A 13,400-nucleotide genomic window follows, 5' to 3' on the forward strand; every position below is an offset into this window, starting at 1 on the left:
CAAAATCAAACGTCTCTCATGTCAAATAACATTTAAATGGATTAATAACCCATGCAATCTACATAAAAATGTTTTTTAATAGGAAGGTAATAGCCACAATTTTAATTAAGAATCAGTGTGTACTGTTTTGTTACTGCGATTACATTTTGCTTGGAAATCGAACGTCGAGCCTATAGGTAACCATGTGTATACTGTTGGTCCTATTGAAATATTCTCCAAATTAGTTTTAAATATTAAATTTAATTTCTAGCTCTTTGTTGGATAATTTTACTAAATCAACTATAGTGCTGATTATACAATAATAGTTTGCGTGTTGGTACTATAATTTTCTTAAAAATATTGTTAAAAATTGGAATTTTAAACACTCTGCAAACACGTCGCCCTCTAACATTGGACAAATGAATAAACAATAGAGGGAATTATTTCTTGACTATAGACTCAAGGTAATTGACTGCAGTGAAAACAATAATACAAGTTTATTGGACAGGTTTTTTTATAGGTAATCACAGTTATATAATATACAGTTATTTATTATTATCTATGGTGATAAATTCATGTGTAATTTTGTGGTAATCTAAGCCATTAATTATTTATTCTCTAAATTCCATTACATTTCCAAGTACATTCAGAAACTGGATGGCGCCCTCTCAATTTTAGTGGATGATTAAGGTAAATATATATTTTAAACGGTAATACATACGTGAAACAGCATTTTATGCAGCATGTATCCACTCGCTGCAGATAGAACCGAGTGGAGAATTTTCACTGCAAACCCATGTGCCACGAGGCATGAAAAACAGGCAACTAAGGTATGTATCCATATTATTGTTTAATCTTTTTTTTTTAATAATATTGTTAAAAATGGTAAATAATGCGAAAGATGTCAACAAATATGTCGCCCTCTAACATTGTGAAAAACTAGTTAAATTAGAGGGCTTTTTCTTGACTACCGATGATAAAGATGTCTCGACTGATCCACAGGATTTTAAGATATCTTATTTTTAAGGGTCATACAACGGCCACACCCACAATTAAATTACGGTAATTATTTATACCGGATTCTTAATATGTTGTTGCTGTTGCTGTAAGGAAATCTTTTCCTTGTGCTAACACAGTTTTATTACAGTGACAATATTGTGTAGGAATTGCGATTAAATGAATGGAAATATCAAACAAAGTACCGTAAGAAAAATATTAACAATAAAGATCAAGTCTACAGATGGTTTTAAACGATAACACGTTTTAGACAATTACCTCAAATTAATCAATTCAATATTCTTGCTTGTTAATTGAGGCGAATCATGCTCACATCATCAACTTGTGTTATTATGTTGCAAAATGCCAAACCGACCATGATAAACTCCTAATCCCAATGCTCATGTAGTAGACTCATTTGATTAAGTGATGCGATTAATGTCATACATTGTCTAGTAAATACATCTGCTTTTTAATTAAATAAAATTTTTATTAAACTTACCCAACTCGTACTAATTTTCTCAATATTGAACTAACTTATACAATCCGACAGTTAGGCCTAAAATAATTATAAATATTTTTTAACGCAGAAATCATGAATAATACATGGACATATTTATTTACTATACATTAAATATGTATGTTATACATCAACCCTCCTCATAACAACAACACTCTCTCTCTCTCTGTATTAAAACAACCTAGATTATTTCGAATCCTGGTCTATGTAAAGCCAAATACTAACCATTCAACCAGAACTGGCTGCAAAAAAAAAAAAATGTATGATCATACTTACATAGCCTCCTGTAAGGTTTTAATTTATGCCATAATTAATGTCATACATTATAATTATATACTGTGTGCACATCCCGTTAATATTTAAAAATACAACTTACAACTTAATACAAAATAAAGCACCGGTAAATAAAAAGATTACCGTGTAGGCGCCTGGATAAAAACCATCAAAAGTGTGTCGAGGTGGGAAGCGAACAAAATATATATCCCCGCATGCGCACAATGAATTAACATGACGTAGTTTGGTCGTCGGCCGTCGGTCATCGTAACTCTCTAATAGCCACTTAATGATGCTAGGATTCAACATATTTAATGTCATCACAAACAAAACCCCCAAAAATCGATTGTAATAAACTTGCACATTAAACTGTAAGATTGTAAGGTTCGGTAACAATTGCTATCGATTTAACTTTAATTGTAGTTTAGACACACGCTCTTCCTTTTGTCGTTTTGATTTCATTAGACTAAGCAGGTGTTTGTAGCTAATTGAAAACTGGATAATACTACACAGATAATACACCTACGTGGCGCGGTATATTATTATGTTGGGTGATAAGACCAGTAGGCCTACATACAATGCAACAGTGGGAGTGATAGGTTACATATTTTGTGTTCTGTATACTTATAAAGTTAGTTCAATCCGATGGTGACATACAAATCTCAATATATATTGGAACTAAAGACTAGTTCCTACTAAACTACCTAACCGATCAAAATTTATCGCAAAGTAAATCTAGTTGGAAGTGTCTTAATTGAAGGAATGCTCAACTGATAGAGAAGGAGGGAAAATGTCATGTTCCTTAACCTTTGGTCACAACATATTATAGTATCGGCTCGTGAAACACGATGTTCTTCGTGTATCCATGATAAAATACTGTACATGCTATCCAACTGAACAGCAATGGATTACAGTTTTTAAGATCTCTCATTTGTCCCTGTTTGAATCTCCTATTAAAGCACTTTCAGATCGCTTGCTTTAGTTTGTTATAAATTATAGTGAGTCTGTTTCGTTGAAAAGGTTTATAATGCGAAGTTTAAGGTTAAGTTATGTAACAATTTATCGTACAGTATATCTCGTACAAGTTGAACGCAGAGGTTTTTTTAATCATTTGCGCCATCAACGTGAACATACATTTTCTAATTAAATTCATAAAGCTTAAAAGGATTTGAAAATGTATTTCAATTTGAAATAAACACGGGGTTGATTAAAATTTCAATTTATTTCCAGAAACATTATTATACTGATGAAAACACGATTGAGCTCCTTTGTGTAAATCTTGAATGTAATTAATAAAGGGCTAAAGCTATACCAAATAGTAATAATGATTATGTCTTTATTATTAGTTTTAATGTTCATTGGAATTTTAATTATTTTCATAATTATACTTATTTGATCCATTAATCCTTCAATCACAAAAGTATTCACAACCAGAATTAATAAATTGAATGAACAAAATATTGAATAGAATTTAAATACATCTTCGTTTTGTTAAGTGCAAATTTGACGTTTTCATTAGATAGCCACATCAGTCACGTGAATGATAGTAAGTGTAAAATCTAGCTAATCGGCCAATAATAGGGTTGTTGAACTGACTAGATAATTAGGTTTTAAACCACAGTTTCACAAACGCACACTGACTTAAATCTCAGTCACTTGATCAAATCTGAAGTTATATTCGCAAAATCGGTGACATGCTATTCCCAAGAATGTTTGTTCTGGAGAACGAGCTTGTGTTCTTTCTTAAATTAGAATCTCGAAAAAGAATCACACGTGGCTGTACCATGAGGTATCGTATGGAAATAAAATACAACGAAGAGGATGATAGAGATTATGACATAATTCGTTTCGGTTCCTGTGCGATTTAGATTTGGATAGGTCATAATATTGGGTCAATATATTCCAAAAAAAAAAAAAGATCCGTTTTTTTACTTTATTTAGATAATTAATAAAAGATCTTTACTTTAATATACAAGAATTACAATTTTGAGAAAGCAATCAGTGTAGCAATGTATTAGTACAGGCGTCGAGCTCCGTGTTTACCCTAAGAGAACGGGCCTTTTCATATTCTTTTACACAAATTGCTTCTAAGAAAACGACGACTCGTGATGACTAAGTGAGTAAGATGTGTATACAGCATTGTAAACAGTAACTAAACATTCAATGTTTAGATTTTAAAATCAAATCAGCAGTACAAGGAATAAAAACACGCAGACAGATTAGGTAGACTCACAACAGTCAAGAGACACGAATATGCATTACACTACACGTTATATTACAGATGTTCATTCGACTATTTTAATGATAATAAATCATTCTGATGTATTATATTATGTAAAAATGTGTTATAAATATATTTCAAATCATATCAAGCTGGTAAAAAATTGTATTTATGTTATTATGAAAGTGCAATACAAACAATACGTTTGCCACTAACTATTTTTATAGACTTTTAACAATCATAAACATTGTTTCAAACAATGTAATAGAAATCACCATTTTAGGAAGATCATAGTAGAAACGCGAGTACTACAACCACCACATACATACACATGACGCACATTACTAATCATAATTCGTATTAGGATCTCCGTACCATTCATTGTCTCTAATTGAATTTGATAACAGTGGTCGGAATATTTAATGGTCAGAAACGAAAATGGCAACCAGAGGCCTATTAAAGTTCAACTTTGATCTTTAAGATCGTTTAAAAATTGTTTTATCGTAGGACATTAAATTATGATATCACATAATTTAATGTTTTGTTTAAATTCACGTTTTTTTCCTTCTTTTTTCTGTTTTTTTATTTATAAATTTGATCAGAATAAATTATAAACATTGTAAACTTAAAACATAATATATATAATGGGAAGGGCTAAAAAAATAGACAGAACTAATCAAGTTCAGTCCTTAAACATTGAAGAATATGCTTAAATATAGGCTAAATAACTACAATAGTTAGTTGTTCTGTAAACTCTATGGTGCTTAACTTGGAAACCTTATTCTTTGATAAATACTGTTGGCATAACAGTACGCATCGTCATACACAAGCACGTGATGGCTTTAGGTAGTTTTTTTAATTTTATTCATGAAATATCGATTAATATCGTCATTTCTATAAGCGACCATAAACAGAACGGTATCGCGTCTTCTACAGCAAGTTTCCTGTATACAGTAGGTGCTGGTACGGTTATATTGTCGTCAGAAGATACGATACTGCTGCAAGAATCAACAGCGAGTCCCAAAAGTTCCAAAATATTTTGTGAAAGAAGAGCATTCTAAAAGAAACTGTAAACGTCAGAAATGAGCATATATGTTGTTGTTATCTTTATACTAAATCAAATCGCAGTAAGGCAAGGTTATTTGTTAACTTAATTAATCTGTATTAAGAAATACTGCTGATGTAAATCACGCAGCTGAAAAAAGGTAATAATACTTCTGTCGAATAATATTTAAGATAGGTTTAATAATGAAAAACACCATTAATCACGAAACGAACAAACAGCTAAATGGTAAATTTTTGTTGTTTACTACGTATTTTTTGACATTTTTACGACAAAACAGGAGGTTTTCTTTATAAAGAATTGAATGTGTGACTAGAGTATATGGCGTTGCGGATACATCATGTTCTGTTGAAATCTCACATCTTAACCTTGTTTCTTTATTCTATAAATAGAAGAATCCTATATTGTATCTTTCCTATTTTGTCTGTGTTACATGATCATATAATTGCTCTTTAATGCGTTTCATTGTGATAAACATGTTTGTAATTAGAAAGTTTAAGCTTGTTTCACAAGGGCATATGCGTAACGTAAGTAATTTGACGTGAAGCTTGGTTACAACTAAGACGAAACGCAACGACGTAATTGTACCAATCACAAGCAATATTTTCTAACCGTACTTGGGATTGGGCAACTCGCTTGCGTTACGCCTACGTCCTTGCCTTTTGTCCAAGTGAACCAAGCGTAATATGGATCATCTGAAATGTTGTTTGTGACTGGTAAACTCACCTACGTTATCGGTACGCGTGTCCAAGTGTGGGATAACAGTTAGCGTTATCTAGTGCATTTAGAGTGGGAATTTAATTGTTAAAGAAGTCGAATATTTTCTTTCTATGAAAATTGTTTTAAAAAAGTATTTAACACTCCAAACCAATAAAATCACATACATTCTTGATTCTATTGGATAACAGGTTTCAATACGCATGAATTGAAATGACAGTTTCACGTACACACTCACGTATAGTAGCTGTTGTCATGATTCGGTTACTATTTATGATCTATTCAGCATCACCCATGGGGTACGATATCACGCCATAACTCAGAATAAAATATAACTAAAGCACAGGTGTTGTAAAATAATACATTTTTACTTCCTTCATATGTACAGGAAAATCTTTTTTTTTACAATTTTTTTTTACAGTCTTGACATAAAAAAAGTCATCAAAATAATATTTGCTTTGTGATATGATATTCCTGTGTTCCAGATTATTATTGTGTACAATGTTACCACTGACAGTTCACCAATTTTGATATTTTTTGTAGTAATTTGATTTGGCACCATTACTGTTTGGTTTTCCTATTTAAATTGTGTATATACATACATATACATCTATATATAAATTTTGGTTAATTCTGACATAGGCGAGCACAATGGAAAAACTTCGGTACAAATCTCTGCCTTGGATACCACCTGATCTATCTCAGATGTACCGTGAAATGTAAATTTGATAACATTAGTTTTCACTATTACGATATTGTTCCATATTTCTATCTTAGGAAGATATTATAAAGAGTTTTTTAACAAAATTTATGATTTCAACAGTAGATTTTCAACTCAATTTCAATTCTTCGCGGTCAAAGTAATTTCCGGGTTCACGATGAGTTCACCTTGCAACAACCTGGTTTCAACTATTTTCTCTCTTTTATACACAAGGGAGCAGTTAAATAATAGATTTGACCCTAAAGGTGACTGGAAACAAGCACTTTCCATCAATCAATACAGTGTCCCTTTGGAAGACGGAAGAAAAAAACCAATAGTAGGACTGGAGCTTAAGTTGGCCATTAGTGGCTATAGCCATTTCAGTGTTTTGTTTATTTTAGGAACGGACCGCGCGTGTGAAGGTACAATAGTTAAAAAATAAAAATTATACTGCAAATGAATAAAGATCAAATTAAATATACGCCATAAAGAATCGGAATATATTGTGGGGAATAGTATTATAAAATTACATAGGGAGATTTGATGATAAGACATTTTGTTTAAAATCGAGTGAAATCCCGATAGCCGAGTTTTATTGAGTAAGCTGGCAGGAATAACTGTAGGATATCTGTGTCCCGTTAGGACCGAGATGTCTGCCCATGTTGCAAGCCGTAATGTCTTCTTTCTTGACCCGAAACGGCCCACTCTGTCACGGAAGTTAGTGGCAAAAGATGTTTATATTAAATAATGTGAATGAAAACGTACAAGGAGAACATTATCATTCCGAGAACCATCGTCTACACTTCCTAGAGGGGGTGGGGGGAGGGGGGGAGGCGAGCGAAGCGAGCTCACCCTCTAGTACATATAAATGTACATAATATGGCACCTCCTTATCTTTCCAATTTATTCTCTGCTGCAAAATATTAGCTTTCGTAAAAATATAAACAATTTCTCCCCAATTCAGACCTAACTGTCGAGGTGTTCATTTATGGAATCAAGTTTCTTCCTACATAACAGGTTTCAAGTCATCTTGAAGTCTGAGCATAGTTTCTTTTGAAGATATAATCTGCGATAAATCAAAATTACGTATATGTATAATTTCTTCTATTATTGTCTATTTATATTAATTATTAAGTTATGTTTTAATGTTACCTTTTTTTCAATTACCTCACGACCATTAATTAAGTTTCCTTTTCATGAATAGTTTGTGAATGTTGCGTTATATACAGGAAGCATGTAGTATTTTACTGTACTGTACGTGAAAATGCATGAAAAGAAAAAGCACAAAATAGTAACACTTACTAGAACAGGATATAATATTGTCATTTCAAATTCTAGAAACAACATCTAGTACATTTAAATATACCCCTTGAATGTCTCCACTTTATTTATTTATTTATTTCGGTATAAACAATATAAAATACATAGCGGTAGCTGAGCTAAAATGCTTGAATTAGACAAAGACAAGACAGCTAACAAATTCAAACAAAAATCACAACGAACAAAACAGAATTTACAAAGTACTTGCAGTGGTATGATATGCATTGATTATGTTGGTATCTACAATTAAATGTATATTACATGAATGAATCGATACAGAAATTTGATAGTGTTCACAATAAAGTTGTTTTTACTTATATAGTTTAAATAACAAAGAATGTTAATACTATAAAAATGAATAGTATAATATAACTATTCATTATTATTATATTATAATCTTAGCAATCTTTATGAATTTGAATTTACGCAATTCAATAAAAAGTAGAGCAATACATCAATTCCGTAGCGGCTTTGGATCAAAGGAGAAAAAAATAAGATGTTGGATAAAGATAAAAGAGATATGTAAAGACGTACGATTTGGCATTTAAGTGAGTTTATAAGCAACAGAACATTATACAAATGAAATAACGCAGTAGTATTTTATAACAATTATTTCCATATAGAGTTTGTCATTTTATCAAAGATGTTGATTCAAGAAGTAATGGAATACTTTGGGTTTATTCCTTACAACGTGTCGTTATAAGTATGCATCACGTACCATTGGAACTGAACAGAGTTCTATTGAATCCGTTTTTGAAAATCGATTAATTAAGTTAATTAGTTAATTAATAATTATTGCAAGATTCTACTCATCCCATGCATAATGTATTTGAGGTGTTACGTAGCTTTAAACGTTACGTTATCATCTCTCGTATAAATAGATTTCGTAACAGCTTTTATCCAGCTGCCATTGGGGCACTGATGTGACACAAATTGTTTTTGTTAGTTTTTCATTTATCTGTTTTTGTATATCTCAGAGCAAACGTAATTTCTATGTATATTTTATATGCAAATGACAATAAATGGAAGTAATTTTTTTAATGAATAAACCTTGAAATAAACCCCAGTATTTCATTTAAATACTTCTTTGATTATAAAGCTTCCTCATACAATAAAACATGATAACATTATAGAAATTAAATTGTATTTATTTTTATTTCTGTTAAAGTAAAATCTTTACACAATGTTTAAGTTCGATTCTGACCATCATTGGCATTATATTTACTTTGTATTTTCTGTCATTTTTATTGTGCCGAAATTTTGAATTAATCAAATAAAAAGTCAAATCTGTATGTATGTTTGCAGTGTTTGAGTAATAAATTAGCAAGTGTGTTTGAAATAATAATTCAATAAAAGACAAAGTCTTGTTGTTTCTGATGGGCTCTTAAGTCTAGAGATTAGTCAGTAGACAGAAGATCTGTCGTAGTACCTGTCCATGACGCAAACAGACAAACTGGCCTAAAAAAATCCAATTGATGTATGATATAGCTTAATACAAGACCGATCTCTCTACATGTGAAGAATGATCTACTACAAACAAATTATATATTTACTTAAAATAACAAGAAGAGCTAAAAAAAAGAGCTGTCAATTGTAATCAGAAAGGGGGAAAAGAACAGAATATTTGTAGGAGGACCCAATATAAGCATTTTTTAAAAACTTATTTTACTTATGTTCTGAATTATTTTCGTTTTTGGATATAATTAATTAATTAAAATATACCAAAGTGTCTTAGATAATAGAAACCATTGCTTAAAGTACGATTTTTCATAGTTTTTTTATAGTCGGAAATCTATATACACTATATAGTCGTGTGGTGTACAGGCTGCGTGATACACCCATTTTAGATAGCAAGTCGGCAAACTGGGATTCGGAAAACTGGAGTCGGCAAACTGGGTTTCGGCAAACTGACCAGATACCAATATCGTGTATAAGTAGATAAATCTGATGAATACTGGCCCTGGGAAACAAAAATAAATTTATTTATTTGTTCAAAGAAATGCCAAATGTAATTTTATTTAAAGAAAATATAGAAAGAAAATAAGATATATAACCAACTGCATTACACAATTGCAGTTATCTATTTAAAACAAAATATTTATAAGATACTAAGATATAGCATTTATTGCAATATCAAAGTAATGTAACAAAATGTAGCCCTTGTATCTGTTTGTATGACCAAACTTAAATAATTTGGCTTAATGTGTCTTCCTCACACAATGTATTAGACTACTTTGATAAATATCTTTTTAGTATCATCATGTTGTGTGAATAAATAAACTGAAACTTGAAATGTGTCTAAATCTCAAATATGAAAATACACCGACAACACTATTTAATCTAAACAAATATCATAAAATGTGATTATAAAAATAGCTTGGTCCTATTAATCAATTTAAATTATCTAACTTGAAATGTAGTTAATCCGATAAAAGACTCACTGAATCTTGAAGAAACAGTATACTAAGTCAATGAATTGCGAAGTGTGTGTACATTATAGTTACTGTACATTAATGATTTAGACATTTAATATTAACTACACTGGCAACTGAATATAACATTATGCAGCGAAAAGGTAGTACAAAATGATGAAAATCTTCCTTCACTAACACTGTGATTAAAAGTGTATGATGGTTTTATTCAACACCTTAGTCTTGTAACCTGACAGAAGATCGCTCTATAAGTAATCTATTTCACACAAAAAGAAATGAATTAATCAATACAATGACCGTTCAACGCAATTAACAGTACATCTTACCACACTTATACTGTTAAATAATATATAAATCATTAGCAACAACATGAATAGGTGGAAGCAAAAGCGTGTTACTTTTAAGAACATTCAGAGGCGCCTCTAAAAATTCGAAATTTATTTACGACTAAAGCTCTCTACAATATCAAACTTAGTTTGACAAAGAAAAGTGTGATGTGCCCAAATATGGTAGTGATATGCTTAAATATGGTAGGGATATGACATCATCATGTCCATATATGGGCACATCACATTTTTTGTAACATAAAGTTGGATGATGTAGACAGAACATAAGATTGCATCCTTTAGTATATTTTATATTATACGGTTTAGTTTCATTTCGGATTTAAATATAATGCTCATCATTTTCACATTAAAGCGCAAAAAATCCACCATAAATTATATCTTTGAAATTTACTCGATTCCAACTTCAGTTGAAAATCAACCCCTAGATCCAATGACGACCTATATGTTAGACCTAATGATCACCAGATTACTACGTCATGCAAGTTATAAAAAGTTCCTCCACCACGAGAACATAATTATAAGCATTGCTGAAATTATGAAGTTGTTACACTTTTGGATAAATTAAAATATACTGTATAACGACGACCTGTCAGAGGGAATTAAAATGGATGTACAATGAGTTTACCAATAATGTATTTTGTTTGTTTTACCGAATTGTTATTTTATTGCTCTGTCTTTTGTCTAATGTTGTGCTAGATCTATTAGTATGTATCCTGAGTGTCAAATATTAAAATAACAAGTAAAGTGTAAAACTATACACGATGAAGGAACTCGTTTGATGTATAACAGTATCTAACTCTTCTTTAGTTTAAACAGTTTGAATTTATGCGGTTTTCAGTTGTTTGTATTTTTGTGTTTTAAGCATCAGGAAATTCAATGCTTGTCAATATTTTGTTTATGCCAATAAAGATTTATCTTATCTTATTTTAGTCTATCTTTCCTTAGTAAAGTACTGAAACGAACATGACTTAATCATAACGTACTCGTCTTCGAATCCTTTGGAACCAGGGAAGAGTAAACTTGTGTTGCTCATTATCTGCAAACATATAAAAGGCCTATAGGCATATAAATAAGTATATAAACATTATATTTTCTAAATTATTATGTAATAATTATTATTATGTAATTGGAAAAATGGTGAAAATATTATAAATTTGAAACTTAAATATAAAGAAGGCCATATACATGGCGGCAGTCGCGTGCTCAAATGTGAGTTAGTGTTTACCGACCGACCAACCAACCAACCGACCGACATAGTGAGCTGTAGAGTCGGGTTTGCAAGCGACTAAAAAGCATTGCTAAGTAATATAAAGAACGTTTGCACAATACAGAACCATAAACAAAATATAACACAATAGCATAGCTTTCCGAAAAGCCTTGCTGTTTAAAATTAAAATCACAATGAGTTATGACGTTATTCGAACTAAGTCATAAAATACGGGAAATGAAACCCAGTTTAAATAAGAGAGCAACTACTATATATAATGCATAGAATGGTGTTTTCAAGACATGCATGTACGAAAATCAATTACCGGTTGTAAGTTCCGTCGTGTATGTTCATTCTTTATGGAAATAAAACCTTGCATTTGGAATGGCATGTATCAAGTTTATATAAAATGTCAACATTTGAATAATCCCTTCTGTCAGTGTCAATGTTCATGTTGATTAATACAAGTTTTAAAAATAATCCATTCGACTGTTTTAAAGCCATGGTTTAGATGATTCATTTTATTCGTTGTTTAACGCTAACAACAAACATTGAGACTTTCTTAATTTTTTCAAATGATTAGGCCTATTTCGTCTGATTGAGACAATATGTGTTAGTATTAAAACTTCAAACTCTTTTCAGAATGGAACCTACCTTTGATGTTATAAAAAGAAATACGAAATGGTTTAAATGATGATAAAATGCATACATACAAATAAATGAACGTCCAGATAATATGTGTTTTCAAACTTGGATATACATCTAGACAATTAATTGGTAACTTCAAATAATCTTACGAGTTTAGTTTATTTAATCTCATCCAACAGCGACCAAAGTCGACCATAACAAGAATGATATACAACAGAAATGGTATTGTTCGAGTGAACAGTCAATATGTCATAGGGAAGCGTAGTTTACCATAAGTTGATCAAACTCTTCCAATGACAAATTAAATACATTTTTCTTTTCCTGTTATCTGATTGACAAATCACACGGTGGTAACATTATTTAAAACACTTAAAGAAGTTTGGTATTAAATGTAATGATTAAAATACGATTATTGACTCCTTCATGTCCTAATCCTACTCGCTCAGTTAATTCATTTCCACGAAATCTGTATGGACCAATAATCTCATAGTAACATATGCAATTTATTGTAACATACTTGGCTTTTTATAAAAGATGGTTTGTCTAAACTACGTATGTGAACGACATGGATTTAACCAACGAATAATCTCATTAGAAAGTTACAACATAACATTCCTCTAATAAGACATATAAATGTTTTCTTTCTGACGTGCATATATGTCATTGTCTTTAAAAGGTCAAATAAGATTCAGGACGTAAGTTTTGGGGATATTTCACTTAGATAACTATGATGACAACGATTAAACATTATTATTATTATCGCCCAACCGATTATAAGGATTGGTAACAGCTTGATTTAGGCTAAATGTCCTCCGTCATTATTGCAGTGATTACTTTGTTTGGTGCTGGTCTAGACCGCGATTTGGCATAGGCCTACCTAAAGAAAAACATGGCGTGTTAAAACTAGACTTGAGCTGTAATCACAGTCTAGGCAAACACGACGATGAATACGGGTTTCGCTACATTATTTGCCCACT

This window comes from Antedon bifida, chromosome 6 (assembly GCF_963402885.1).
Source record: "Antedon bifida chromosome 6, ecAntBifi1.1, whole genome shotgun sequence".
Taxonomy (NCBI): domain Eukaryota; kingdom Metazoa; phylum Echinodermata; class Crinoidea; order Comatulida; family Antedonidae; genus Antedon; species Antedon bifida.